This window comes from Anomaloglossus baeobatrachus, chromosome 3, assembly GCF_048569485.1.
Source record: "Anomaloglossus baeobatrachus isolate aAnoBae1 chromosome 3, aAnoBae1.hap1, whole genome shotgun sequence".
Lineage (NCBI taxonomy): Eukaryota > Metazoa > Chordata > Amphibia > Anura > Aromobatidae > Anomaloglossus > Anomaloglossus baeobatrachus.
In genome coordinates this window covers 408088700-408104475 of record NC_134355.1, presented here as the reverse complement: position 1 = coordinate 408104475, position 15776 = coordinate 408088700, and the positions used below count along the sequence as shown (strand labels likewise).

Sequence of the window (15776 nt, the reverse complement as noted above, 5' to 3'; positions counted from 1 at the left end):
GCAACGGATGCGGTGAACACACCGCATCCTTTGCATAAGTTTTTCCTTTGCGGCCAGTCCGGTTTTTGCCGCTTGCGGCATGCTACTGAGCATGCGCAGTGGCAAAAACCGCATGCGGCGGCCAGATGCGGTTATTGCCGCATTGCGCCGCATCCGGCCGCCATAAGCATGCATTGAAAAATGCGCCGCATCGGCCGAATGCGGCGCGATGCGGGTTTTTTTGCCACACGAAAAAACGTGCCAGGCAACGTTCCATCCGGCCGCCGCATCGGCTAAATCTGCCGCATGCGGCAAAAACCGGACCGAACGGGAGCCCATGCGGCACAATGCGGCACTAATTAAAGTCTATGCAGAAAAAACGCAACCAGCAGCAAAAAAAAACGGTTGCGATTTTCCTGCAACGTGCCGGATTGTGCCGCATTGCAGAAACCGGAGGTGTGAAAGCAGCCTTAACTGCAGGTGCAACGTGCGCACATAGCCTAAGACTTTACCCAACCTCATTTAATCTCTTTAATGCACACATAGCTTTAGAAATGTCAATGCAACCTCACCATAGAAATAAATTATAATCCAGTAGTAACCAACAGCCTATTCAATAACACAGTGCATTGACAAAGGCTTTTAAATTAAAGAAAGTTAAAAAATAATCCCTATTAGTTATTTGTAATCAGGCAGACAGTTCAGTGCAGAACATAAAACTGACAGTATGGCTTTGGAGGTAATATTATCTGTCTGTGATTGAGACTAATGATGTGTCATATATTCCATATTATCCACTGATTCTTTCCCAATACTACACTTGCCAGAGGAAAAGGAAACCAATTGCGTCCTTTGTTGGCTAGTATGACTGTACAAATGGCTTGTGCCAGTGGTTGTCGTGGTGCTTTTGCTGCTTTAAACAGCCCCTTAACCATGATATGTTTTTTTTCTATTACATTATCTTGTCCATTGCCAATGCTTTTTGCTTTGTTGAACTCTATAATTAATTTTCAACAATATTTTCCACCCCTAATTATTAAAGCTATGCTATTAAGGATATCATAAATGGTGGATAGGTTCATTTACAGAGAGCAAAAAATCACAGTAGGCTGCATTGCAGATGTGGCTTGTAGTAACAATGTGGTCGAAAAAAGAAATGGCGGCACATCGAAAATTCATAAATTGATCTAATGCCGCTAGGCAAAATAATTAAATAACTGAACATGAGGTTCTTGGTTTAACATTCTGATCAGACTGTATGAAGCCCCCTGCCACATCACAGTGAACCTCTGAGTGGGTCCCGCTAAAAACGCACAAAAACGCACCTGCGTCAAAAAAACGCATCAAAAAACGCATGCGTTTTTGCCACGATTTGGTGCGTTTTTGGCTGCGTTTTGCTGCGTTTTTGATCTCTGCGTTTTTCCAATGCATTGCATGGGGGGAAAACGCAGAAAAACGCAGGAAAGAACTGACATGTCCATTTTTTTTTTTTACCCAAAAACGCAGGTAAAAAAAACAGATGTGTGCGGACAGCAAAATTGAAAACTCATAGACTTTGCTGGGGAAGCAAAGTCCTGCAGTTTTGAGGCCAAAAACGCACCCGAAAACGCGCAAAAACGCCGCGAAAAACGCACTGTGCGCACATAGCCTTACTTTGACGCCTTAATGCAGCGGAACCGTGTGCCAACCATCGCCACAGTGACAATGCACCAGCAGGGCAGGTGACCTGGTGCCTCACAGCACCCACGCTGCAAGGCTGAGTCCCCATGACTCCAGGTCACACCGCCCCACTGAAACAACATAACTGCAACAATGGCCGCAACACAGCACAAACACCCTATGGAGGGAGCAGATTAACGCACCTTACACCAGCTCCCAGTGTGTGAACTAGGAGCAAAGAAAAGGCAGACCCCTCTTGCAGTCTCCTGCTGATTAAAATCCCCTGTGCCACCTGATTTTTAATTTTTTGCCTAGCAGCATTAGATCAATTTATGAATTTTGGATGTGCGGCCATTTCTTTTTTTTTTACCACATTGTTGCTATGCATAATGTATCTCCTCATTTTTTTGTTTTTACTGGGACAAGCGCTCCTCCCATTTGGCACAGGTGATTTTAATCAGCAGGAGACTGCGAGAGAGAACTGCCTTTTCTTTGCTCCCAGTTCACATACTAGGAGCTGGTGTAAGGTGAGTTAATCTGCTCCCTCCACAGGGTGTTTGTGCTGTGTGGCGGCCATTGCTGCAATGACTTTGTTTCAGTGGGGCAGTGTGACTTGGAGCCATGGGTGCTTCGCCTTGCAGCATGGGTGCTGTGAGGCACCAGGTCGCCTGCCCTGCTGGTGCATTGTCGCTGTGGCGATGGTTGGCACACGGTTTTGCATCATTAAGGCGCCAGAGCTAGGGACCCACTCAGAGGTTCATCGTGACGTTGCAGTGGGCTTCATACAGTCTGATCAGAATGTTAAACCAAGAACCTCATGTTCAGGTATTTAATTTTTTGCCTAGCGGCATTAGATCGACTTATAAATTTTGGGCCATTTCTTTTTCCTACCACATTGTAGATGTGGCTTGTAGTGTTGTCAAAGTTAACTAGTAACACTGGTGTAAAATCACCAGAACTGAACAATTAAATGTGTACATTTTTTCTATTTATATTTTCTTCAACCTAATTTAACCACCCTTACAAAAATGGCAAAATAAGAAATATTAGAAGGGTACATAATGAAAAAGTCAGCACCTGCAACAAGCTGCGGCATGGTGCGTCGTCCATGAATGTAAAATGTGAGCAGTAAAACAAATGTTAAAATAAATAATTGTTTTGTGACACACATACTTTGAGAAGTGACAGTCACAGTTTAGTGTCTGAATTTTGGTCATTTTTTTATATTTTGAAATAGCAATTATTACTTCCTTCACAAAAATGATTACACAAGAATAGCAAAAACTCAGTACAGTCACCTGCGACAAGAAAGCACAATGTCCGAAATTGATTACAGACTTTTTTCCTATAAAAACTATTGTATAACCATTTCTTTATTGTTTTTTTAGTGCTTTCAGGCTAATATAGAAAAAAAATGTAAATGTAATTGAAACGCAGCCAGACAGATGGCGGCTAGGCCATATCACTGATCAATCACATTGTCTGCCGCTCCTGTGCTACTGGGCTGTGCAAATCTGATCAAATTGATTAAATTCCTTGATACATTCAAATTTCATATAATTAAATCATCTCTAGAAGTAATGTATCTAGAAAACAAACTGAACAAGGCATTTATTTTTTAAAAAATTGTATGTAAACTATGACATATTTTAACTAGGGACCTTAGACTTTATTCATGTATATTTTATGATGATAATATATATACAGTATATATATATATATATATATATATATATATATATATATATATATATATATATATATATATAATTCCATAATTTTCAGTTATGCTTCTGTTACATCCAAGACATCTGATGAATAGCAGATTCGCAATGAAAATAGTTTCCTCCTTAAGGATTTGAGTGAAATGTGTATATGGATAGAAATGATATTTTTATGTACCTGCCTACTAGTGATGAGCGAGTACTAAAAAGCTCGGGTGCTCGAAGCTCGGGCCGAGCCTCCCAAGATACTCGTGTACTCGGCCCGAGCAACGAGCCCAATGTTATCCTATGGGAGACCCGAGTATTTTTGTGAAATGACCCCCCGGCAGCATGGAGAAACCCTAAAAATGTCACAAAAGTCTCAGAAGAGTGCTCAAATGACATGGCAACAGCATGGGGAAGACCCCTTGAAGCATTTATCACTGAAAAGTCACAGCTGTGAACAATTTTGTCCGCGTTTTACGCCATTTTTACGGACTCACCAGAAAACCTTCCAAAATGACCCCAAGATGATTTTTCATGGCGGAAATGTTAAGGGCACATACCCAATAGTGAGATAGAGCTGGTGTATGTTACTTTTTGAGATTAATACATGAAAGATTTTACGTGAAAACATTGTGTGGCACTCCGATGTCCCTGAGAAGAGACGTACATGAAGGCCTCTTGAGTCTAATGTGCCCATTTTGAGGAAGTGAGTCTTTGTAGTATTTTCCTTTGCCAGGGCAGTCCAAAATTGTGAGGTTCACCAATGCCCCTGCATACAGACGTGCATGAGGGCCTGTAAACCTGAAGTGCCCATTGTAAGGAAGTGGGTCTATTGTAGTATAGCCCTTAGGCAGGGCAGCCAAAAATTGGGAGGCTCCACGTTGTCCCTGGATAGAGACGTGCATGAGGGCCTGTAAACCTGAAGTGCCCATTGGAAGGAAGTGGGTCTATTGTAGTATAGCCCTTAGGCAGGGCAGCCAAAAATTGTGAGGCTCCACGTTGTCCCTGGATAGAGACGTGCATGATGGCCTGTAAACCTGAAGTGCCCATTGTAAGGAAGTGGGTCTATTGTAGTATAGCCCTTAGGCAGGGCAGCCAAAAATTGGGAGGCTCCACGTTGTCCCTGGATAGAGACGTGCATGAGGGCCTGTAAACCTGAAGTGCCCATTGTAAGGAAGTGGGTCTATTGTAGTATAGCCCTTAGGCAGGGCAGCCAAAAATTGGGAGGCTCCACATTGTCCCTGGATAGAGACGTGCATGAGGGCCTGTAAACCTGAAGTGCCCATTGGAAGGAAGTGGGTCTATTGTAGTATAGCCCTTAGGCAGGGCAGCCAAAAATTGGGAGGCTCCACGTTGTCCCTGGATAGAGACCTGTTAGGTTCTTAGTGCCTCCGTGCTTGCATTTAAAAACCGCACGTGTGTGCCTGTTGGTGGCAGCTTTCCGCTGCATTTGTGTGAGTTTTGCAAAAACTTGGATATAACGCACAAGTCTAGTGAATACACATCAGCACAGCATTGCAAAATGCGCAAGGGCGTTGTCAACGAACAAGGAAGTGGACGTGATGGTGGTGCAGGCAGAGACCGAGGTTGTGTGCAAGCTCTAATTTCGCCACAACAAAGGGCCACATCTAGTCGCTCGCACGTCCTGTCCCAAATTCTTGGGGACTGCTGCAGTACACCGCTCTTGAACCAAGACCAGTGTCAACAGGTTGTTAGTTGGATAGCGGATAATGCTTCCAGTCAGATTGGCACCACCACAAACACTCTGTCTTCCACACGGTCAAGTGTCAGTAGCCGTGATACTGCACCGCACATTTCAGAACCTGATCCTCCTTCCTACCACCAGGCCGAGTACACGTCCACGGACATTACTGATCCCACACTTGGACACTCGGAAGAGCTGTTCGTTCACATTTCCATTCACAAATTCTGGCCTCTCGCCAGCTCCTGTTGAAGTGGGCCATGACGAGATTGTATGTACAGATGCCCAAATATTTGAGCAGCCACGTTCTCACGAAGTTGGCAACGTGTCTCAACAAGGGGTGGACGATGATGAGACACAATTGTCAGGAAGTCAGGAGGAGGAGCAGGGTGCGGAAGAGGAAGACGACGTGGTGGATGATCCAGTAACTGACCCAACCTGGCAGGAGGATATGCAGAGCGAGGACAGCAGTGCACAGGGGGAGGGAGGCGTAGCATCCCAACAGGCAGTAAGAAGCAGAGTGGTGGCCCCAGGCAGACGTCAGGCAACTGTTCCCCGGAACAACACGACACAGGGCCTGTACAAATGTTAGGTCTTCCCGAGTCTGGCTGTAATACTATTGTATGTATTGAGGATTTCGATTGCGTTAGGGCAATGACAACCAGAGACGAGTTCTTGGTGCAAGACGTTTATAATATGCAACCAGCAAATATGTACATAAACGGAACAAAAACACAGTAGAACATAAATACAGGAAATACCTTCCAGGGACGAAGCGAAAGGGAATTCCCGGGACCGCGCACCGGACTCCCCCAGGGAGACCACCATGAGCGAACCCCTATACAGGGACTGTCTGGCAATCACCCCAGAAGCCCTAAATGCGCAGCAGCCGGGACACAAAAGGGCAATAGGTAAGTCCAAAAATGTCCGTACGTGATGTGAGTCCAGAGTGGTATTAAACGGAAGGAACCGGACAGAAGTGCCGACCAAAGACGGCAAACGGAGTCCGGGCACAGCTAGATGATACCAGATGAAGTCCAGAGTCGGTGTCGGTTGTTTTCCAAGAGGATCCGAATAACAATCAGGAACCAAAAGCTGCAGGGCAGGAGCACACAGGAAGCAGTATACTCAGGCACTGGACTAAGCTTTAGGGGCGGCTTTTAAATAGATGGACAGGAAGTAGGGCAACAGAACAGAAAACTCCATGTTAACAAAGGGCAAGCTCTTTCAAAAGAAAACTGGAAAACCCGGAACTCTGACACTGGCAGTTTTTTAAGTTGGCTCCAGATGATTCTAAAAAGGCCATTTGCAACACCTGCCATGCCAGCATCGGCAGGGGTACCAAAACTAGCAGCCTGACCACCACCAGCATGATCAGGCACATGTCAGCCAAGCACCCGACTTTGTGGGAAGTACAACAGAGTCCAGGAGCAGTGCTTGCTGATGTCACTGCTACGTCTTCGCTGGTTGTGCATGCGAGCCAATCCCCTGTCCATGCTGCCTGCAAACAAGCCTCCTCCACTCCTGCACCTGCAGTTGCCTATGCAGAAAGAACACCATCATCAAGCACGTCCTTGTCCCAGCGCAGCGTTCAGTTATCCATTCAGCAAACCTTTGAACGCAGGCGCAAATACACTGCCAACACCCCACATGCCACAGTTCTAAATGCTAACATTTCGCGACTGCTTGCGCTGGAAATGTTGCCTTTTAGGCTGGTTGAGACAGAAGCATTCCGCGACCTGATGGTGGCAGCTGTCCCACGTTACTCGGTCCACAGCCGCCACTATTTCTCCCGGTGTGCCGTCCCCGCATTGCATAACCACGTGTCACAAAACATCACACGTGCCCTGAACATCGCTGTTTCAGCCAAAGTCCACCTAACCACAGACACGTGGACAAGTGCATGTGGGCAAGGCCGCTACATCTCGTTGACGTCACACTGGGTTAATATTGTGCAAGCTGGGACCCAGTCTGAGCGAGGGACGGAACACGTCCTTCACACACCAAGTTTTGCAGGCCCTACCTCAGTCAGGGTTTCACACACACTCTACAGCTCCGGAATGTCATGCTCCTCAGCCTCCTCCTCCTCCTGCGCATCCTTATCCACTTTACCCTCCACACCAGTCCCAAGCTGGAAGTGTTGCGGGCGGAGGAGGGGACGGTGCGCTCTCCCACTGCTCGGGTCCGGCTGACGCTGCTCTACGGCTGCTGCTGCTCGTTGGCTCGAGCGATGGCCGGATCCCGGGGACTCGAGCGGCGCTACTCGCCCGTGAGTGAAAAGGGGTGGTTTGGGTTTTGGGGATATTGTCCGTGACGCCACCCACGGTTGTGGTGATTGTGTACACCACCGCTGCTCTGGACGGGGATCCCGGGAGCCTGTGACAGGGAGCAGCTTTGTTGTTATTTCTCCCCTCCATGGGTAGGGGGGTTGGTTGTCCCGGGGCCTGGTGATGGGGTAGAGTTGGATGACAGGCGGGTTGCGGGGCCTGATGAGGTGCAGGGTCGCAGGGGCAGCGATGTGCCGCATGGCACGGAGGTACTCACTCAGCCCAATGATGATGACACAGTTCACGGTAAAACAAGTGGCTGGATGGACGGGTCACTCGGACAGCTGCGGTTGTTCCTCCCTGCAGGTCAGTGATGACTGTCTCTCCCTGCACCTAAGTTAAGTGTTGGTAGTGATGGTTTCCCAACGGTAACCCGCTCCCCGACCTGGATATGGGCCGGAGGAGCCCCTTTTGCCCACAGGCGCTGGCCCTGGGAGACGGTTGCCCTTGGCGGTGGCGGTGTCTCCCCTTCACGGTTGGACGGTTGTCTTCTATCTGGACTTGGCTGTTTGGAAACCCTGAGGTCCCCTTCACTAACGGATTTGGCAAATTCACGGCGACACCAAGCCTTGCCGGGATCCGAAAGTCCTCTGCCAATGGTGCTGGCTTCTCTTTGTATACCGGTCCGGTACGGCCGGGTCACCACCCGTCCACGGTCCTTACGGCAGACTCCAATCGGCCTCCACTGCAGACGGTCACCACATCCTGCCAACCTTGCTGTCCTGTCCGGGCCACACACCCGGACCAACTTCAGGCTCTTTGCTGTCACTTTTCTCCTCTCTACTACTTTCCTCCTTCCACTTCCTTAGCTTAACTCTCAGTGCATGTGTTTTCCCTCCTCCTCGGTGGGTGGAGACCAACCGCCTGGCTCCACACCCTGGTGTGGACAACAGCCCCTGGGGAAGGCAACAAGGATTTTGTGTTTTGACTATGATATGCCTGCAGGGAGTGTGGGGTGTTTAAGTGTTGTGCTCTGTGGCCCCTGGCTTGTCCAGGGCGACACAGAAGCACTGCAGCACTGCCTCGGCAAAGCGGCAACAGGCAGTGCTGAAGCTAATCTGCATAGGTGACAACAAACCCCACAATGCAGAAGAGGTGTGGACAGCTCTGAAACAGAAGGCAGATCACTGGCTCACAACTCTGAACCTAAAGCCAGGAAAGGTCGTGTGTGACAATGGCCGGAACCTGGTGGCGGCTTTGAGGCGAGGCCAGCTGACACATGTTCCATGCGTGGCCCATGTGCTCAACCTCGTGGTTCAGCGGTTTCTAAAGTCATACTCAGAGCTGTCTGATCTGCTGGTAAAAGTTCGCCGCCTGTCTGCACATTTTCGAAAGTCACCTACTGCTTCAGCCGGCCTTGCCGGCTCAAGACGCCGTTTGCATCTTCCGGCACACAGACTGGTGTGTGATGTCCCCACGCGTTGGAATTCAACTCTGCACAAGTTGGTCAGGATATGTGAGCAGAAGAGGGCAGTTGTTGAGTACCTGCATCACCTAAGCCGTCGGGAAATGGGTCAAACTCCACACATAACACCTGAGGAGTGGAGATGGATGTCCGACCTATGCACCATCCGCCAAAGCTTTGAGGACTCCACCAAGATGGTGAGCGGCGATGACGACATTATTAGCGTCACCATACCGCTTCTCTGCCTTCTAAAATGGTCTCTGCTCAAAAAATAACCATGATGCATTGCAGGCGGAGCGCGATGAGTTTGAGCAAGAAACAGTAGTGGGTGTGGGTGATAACACACAGCCCAGCCTCGTCTCATCACAACGTGCAGTGGAGGACTATGACGAGGAGGAGGATGAAGACATGGAGCAACTCTCTGGCCAAATTGAGGATATGACATGCAGTCATATCCTCGGTTCAGCGTGGCTGGCCAGAGGACAGGGTAGATGATGAGGAGGAGGAGGAGGAGGACAGCATGTTCAGTCATCGTGTTGGTCAGGATACTGAAGTGATGGCTGTTAAGAGTCTGGCACACATGGCTGACTTTATGGTAAGCTGCCTGTCTCGTGACCCTCGCGTTAAGAACATCTTGGCCGACAATCATTACTGGTTGGTAACACTGTTAGACCCACGCTAAAAGGAGAACTTTATGTCTCTTATTCCCGAGGCGGAGAGGTCAGGCAAAATGCAGCAGTTCCAGAAGGCCATAGTCACGGAAGTAGGCAAAGCATTCCCCTCACAAAACGCTAGCGGCATAGGTCAGAAATCAGTGGACAACCAAGGCGTACAGCCGAGAGGGGCACAAGTCCAATCCGCCAGAGGTAGGGGAACAGTCTTTAAGATGTGGGACAGTTTTCTCAGCCCCTCACATACCACAGCCCCTGAGGTGAGGGGTAGTGCCACAAGAAATCCTAAGTTTGGCCAGATGCTCAAGGAGTACCTTGCAGATCAAACAACTGTACTCCGACATTCCTCTGTGCCTTACAATTAATGTGTATCCAAGCTGGACACGTGGCATGAATTGGCTCTTAGTCTCTACGCCTTGGAAGTCCTGGCCTGCCCTGCCGCTAGCGTTTTGTCAGAGCGTGTTTTTAGTGCCGCAGGTGGAATCATTACAGATAAACGCACCCGACTGTCAACTGTAAATGCTGACAGGCTGACTCTGATCAAGATGAACAAGGGTTGGATTTGGCCAGACTTCACCACACACCAACAGCAAATGACAGCGGAATTTAAAGTTTGTAAAGGGAATTTGCCATGTACCTCCACTCACCTATGGTAACACACTTCTGGACTTTGGCTAATCGCTGGACTGCTCCTCCTTCTCCTCATGCGCCATCATGGTGACCGTTACAATAGTTAAGCCGTTGTTTCAGGTATACCCCCAGTGGTAAATTTTTTCGCCCATTCTTTCTGAATGGGCATTACAACGACAGGAGACCCGCTCCTTTGCAATGGGAACAATGTTTTGAGGCCCTCATGCACATCTCTATCCAGGGACAATGTGGAGCCTCCAAATTTTTGGCTGCCCTGCCTAAGGGCTATACTACAATAGACCCACTTCCTTACAATGGGCACTTCATGTTTACAGGCCATCATGCACGTCTCTATCCAGGGACAATATGGAGCCTGACGCTGCCACCGACAGACACACACGTGCTGTTTTTAAATGCAAGCACGGACGCAATAAGAACCTAACTGGTTTTTAGGAGCGACAATTACTGAGAAGTCTGACACTATCAGACACTGCTGACTGACGTGTATTATACACTAGACTTTTGTGCGTTATATAATAGTTTGTGCAAAACGCGCACCTGTACGCTGCCACCGACAGACACACACGTGCTGTTTTTAAATGCAAGCACGGACGCAATAAGAACCTAACTGGTTTTTAGGAGCGACAATTACTGAGAAGTCTGACACTATCAGACACTGCTGACTGACGTGTATTATACACTAGACTTGTGCGTTATATAATAGTTTGTGCAAAACGCGCACCTGTACGCTGCCACCGACAGACACACACGTGCTGTTTTTAAATGCAAGCACGGACGCAATAAGAACCTAACTGGTTTTTAGGAGCGACAATTACTGAGAAGTCAGACACTATCTGGACTGTTTTAGACTGTGTACACCAGCCCCAGATATGATGAAGGCTGGTATACGGTCACCACTAGGAATGGCTATATACCCTGCCTGCCTGCCTGTATACTGCTACAATAGTCCTGACAAGGACTCTTCTGGTCACTAGCCTGTATTCCGACCTGGCTATACCCTGCCTGTATATAGCAACAATAGTCCTGAGAAGGACTCTGCTACTGTACTCCGACCTGGCTATACCCTGCCTGCCTGTATACAACTAGAATAGTCCTGAGAAGGACTTCTGGTCACACTGTTTGCAGCCCTGCTCCGGAACTAACTATAAAGGGCCGCAAAGCTTTCCCTGAATCAGCGACACTCTCCCTGCACTGACTGTCTGGATAGTTGTGAGCAGAGCACAGCGCGCCGGCCGGTATAAAGGCTCGGTCACGCTGTGCAGGCCGGCCAATCACTGCAATTCCACAACTAACAGGGCTGTGGCATTGCAGTGGTCTGCCAGCCAATCCCTGCATGAGGGCTGGCTCTCAAAAGAGCGCCAACATGCAGAAATGAAGACCACGAGTACAGCACGAGTATCGCGAGATTACTCGGTCCCCGCCGAGCAGCCCGAGTACAGCGATACTCGTGCGAGTACCGAGTAGTTACAAGCATGCTCGCTCATCACTACTGCCTACACGATATTTTACATGTCCTGCTGTCAGCTGCATGACAGGAATGAAGAAATTATTCCGTTATCGCTATAATGGAAGTGCTTGGACCCTTAGTTTAGACAATGAAGGTGGTACTGCTACTGGAGTGTCTGGAGATAATTACATTTTTGCTTGAAAATAAAAGCTATTGAAAGGTTTCGAATTCTGTAAAAATAGATCTATCATATTAGCCTGTTTTTATGAAATTAAGTGCTGGGGAAGAAAAAAAACACATCTGTAAGTTTACAAGTATTATTAAAAAAGATTGCATCCATTTAATTAAAGAAGGCTTATCAATGTAGCTTCTTTTCAGTTATAGCAATTAAAAAGGTTAAAAATAAACAATTTATATATTTCAGTCATACTAGATAAGCAGTAGTCTATATAAAGGGGTTGGCTCACCTGACAATCCATTTTATATTAACACCTGCTTGCAAATTAGCTCATCAGTGCAGGGACAGCTACAGAAAACCCAACTGACCTCACATTTCTAATGCAGCTTTTAGACCACTTCACATGTTTGTTTAAAAGAGCACACACGTGGCAAATTCTATTTCCACCATTCGTGTGTGCGTATGTGGTACACGTGTGCCGTCCATGTGTCTCTGGTGACATGCATAGGAAAAATGCATGACACTGAAAATATATATTTTTTTATGCTAAAAAAGTTAACAGAGGATAGATAGATAAATAGATTTATCAGTTATTAGCTAAATAAATAATTAATTGAATAAAAGGAAAGCGGACCCCTGTGGTCCGACATTATCAAGGTGGGAAGATCCATGGTTATTGGTCTCTCCCCAGCCTAAAAATACCAGCCTGCAACCAAATCAGAAGTGGTGTATCACATTAGATGTGACAATTCTGGCATTTTGTCTCAGCTCTTCTAGTGCAGTGGCAATTGGGGTAATGGTAGTTGAGGTTGAGGTCAGCTGTGTAGTGTCCCTTGGCATCAAGCTCTGAGGTTAATAATGGAGAGGTGTCTATCAGACAGCCCCATTACTAACTCAGGAATAAAATAAAAGACACACGCACATGAAAAAATGCAGGGCGCACAGACAACAGCCGTTTTGAGTGCTTGACATGCAAGCAATTGCACAATGTGAATGCTTGTGTGAGGTCCATCATACTTTATGGAGGGATGTGTGTGAGCCATTATAATGTATGGAGGGCTGTGTTTGGGCCACTATACTGTTTGGAGGGCTAGTGGAGGTCATTACACAGCATGAATAGGTGTGGGGCCTTTATACTGTATTTAATCCCATTATACTGCAACAGAGGCCTGTGTAGGGGTCACAGTTGAGGGATCATAGTCTGTTGGGGCCCCCATAGTTTGCTGGGGAAGTTGAGGGTGGGTACAATAGGGTCATCATACTGTGCGTGTTGAGGTCAGTGTTGAGGAATTCATTATGGGGGTATCATATAGTTGTAAGATAGGTTCTTATGTGACAAACATTACTTTATTTTTTTGGGGGGAGGGGAAATAGAACTTCTGCTATGAGGCCACATGATTTCTATGTATGCCTCTTGAGATGACAGTTGCCATTGATAAGATTGTATGTACAGGGGAGAAGAAGCTCTCCCTCTAGCTTCAATCTATATAGAATCTTATCAGAAGTAACTGTCATCTCCAATCTCAGTAATGTAAAATTCTGTCTTCACTGAATACAGACAGAAGAATTTTGAAAATTGGTGATTAGTCCTGGTGAGAAAGAAGTGGGATCTCTGATAAGATATATTACAAAGTTTCTTATTTTTAGGTGTATTTTTTTATTATGCAATTAAAATGACGTTTACTCTTTAAAGCACCACTCCAGCGTTTTTTATATTTCACTTTTGAAGTGGGGCTTTTAATCTATGTGACATGCCCCTAATCATGTACTCGCATTCCGGCATCTCCATCTGTTTTCAGAGTCGCTCCTGTCGGTGTCAGGCATTTTTTGACATGACGGATGCTCGTGTTTCATGGAGCTCGGCGAAGGTCACAAATCAATGCAACTCTAGGAGAGCATCGTTCTTGCTCTCATAGACTTGAATTGAGCTGTTGTGATGTAACTCCGGACTTCTGGCTAGTTGGAATTAATGGAAGCAAGATGTCCGGAGCGGCGCTGAAAAAGGATGAAAATGCAGGAGGGTAAGTATGAGAAAGGGGACTTAGATTTAAGTCACCACATTACGCTGAAAAAAAAAACACATGTTGGAGTGGTGTTTTAAAGGGATATTCCCATTCTCTAAGATCTTATCCCAATATGTAGTAGGTGTAATTAATATTAGCAAATAAATCCCATCAGAAATGTAGTATAGTTCTCCTGATTAGCTATTTTGATTACCGCATGTGCAGGACAGTGCAATAGCTTAGGTATCCATGGTTCCGATTACTAGCAACTAACTGTCACTATATGCGTTGTTGAAATCATGGATACTTAAGTTACTGTAATGCCCTGCACATGAGGTAAGCAAAATAGCCAATCAACAGAACTAAACTACATTTCTAATTGGAGGTTATTTACTAATATTTTTACACCTCTTAAATATTGGGACAGGATCTTGGATATTGGGATATCCCTTTTAAGTATTTTCAGGAGACAATACCAAGCTGTAACAACTACATGAAGTTGTACTGAAAACTGTACAGAGTGGTAATGTTTTCCTTTTTGTTCTGTTTATTCACAGGTGGATGTGCTTTTAAAAATAATTATCATGGCTGTTTGACTGTAATGTTGAATGGGGAATTGTGATGGTTACTAGGGGTCAGAGATAAATTGTGGATGACTTAGAACGTTGCTGTACTACTCCTAATTGGGGAGGTGCCTAGATTATAGAGAGAGGTTGTTTTTTGATGGAATATGGTTGGAGATCCATTGAATTTCTCAAGCAAGCTGTCAGCAAGTTAACATCTACAATGTGACACCCCAAAGCTGCAAGATATAGTAGTATGGGTGCAAGGTTCAGGGCACAAACTAGCCGGTTGCATGGAGGATCAAACACAATATATTGAAAAACATATACACAGCACAAGTTATCATTTGTAACCAGTGATTTACATATTAATAACCATTGCTACATAGAAACTGGGCATATACACAATATTAAAGATGAGCAAACCAAATTGAAATTAATGAAATTAGTTATAAATTTCCTCAAAGTTTGGATAAGCCATAATCTGCAGTAAATTCTGAGATACAGCTTATAAAAATCCACATTTAACTTTTAGGATCGCTACTTCCAATAGGTGGCGCTGCGCTAGAGTTTGTCTCCTTTACTGGAGAGACAATTTGAAAGTGTTCCCCCGTGGTCCCCACAAAGCTTCTCATGAGCCAGATCAGACACCCCATACTTTGCACTGACGAGGGGCAAGCACCCCGAAACACCGTGTCTGCAAATTGGGATTCTGATCTGGCATATATATCCTAAGTTATATGTAAAGAATTGTTAAAAATCCACATTTAACTTTTAGGATCGCTACTTCCAATAGGTGGCGCTGCGCTAGAGTTTGTCTCCATTCCTGGAGAGACAATTTGAGATACAGCTTCTAAGACTTCTTTTGAATTCTTTGAATAACTTAATATTTAATGTATTATAGCAACCTGTAGTGAATATAATGCCCTGCAGTGATCAAAAAAAGGTGATCCAGCGACTCATCCAAAATATAGAAAGCAAGTCTTTATTTCATACTATTAAAAAACCATTGGTTGGTCAAATGTGCAAATACATAAAGTGTGTCTTATGCGTTTCAAGCCCATCAGGGATCTTAATCATAGACATAACCAAATGTTTTTAATACGTCCCTATGATTAAAAGCAATATATATTCCGGCTCCAAACAGTGGATAATATTTATTTTTATTTTGAAGTGCAATACAGACACAAACGCAGTGATACCAGCAAGGTCAACTAGTTTCTGGCTAAACGCTCTTAATCATGCGTGTCATGTTATCACTACTTTTGTGTCTGTATTGCCCTTCAAAATAAAAATAAAAATAAATATTCTGCACTGTTTGGAGCCGGAATATATATTTTCTCTTTGGATGTTTAAACAGTCGTGTCAGGACCGGTTACCATGCTCAACATTTGGATGTCAGGTGGAGGTGAGCTGGATAAAATTTTGTTTAATTTATGATTAAGAACCCTGATGGGCTTGAAATGCATAAGACGCTCTGTA

General features: G+C 45.8%; 1 protein-coding gene across 1 annotated transcript in view; it reads left to right on the top strand.

Moving 5' to 3' along the window:
* The window catches only part of MLIP (muscular LMNA interacting protein), a 551953-nt gene that overhangs the window by 530891 nt on the left and 5286 nt on the right, over positions 1-15776 (top strand). The window lies entirely within an intron of this gene.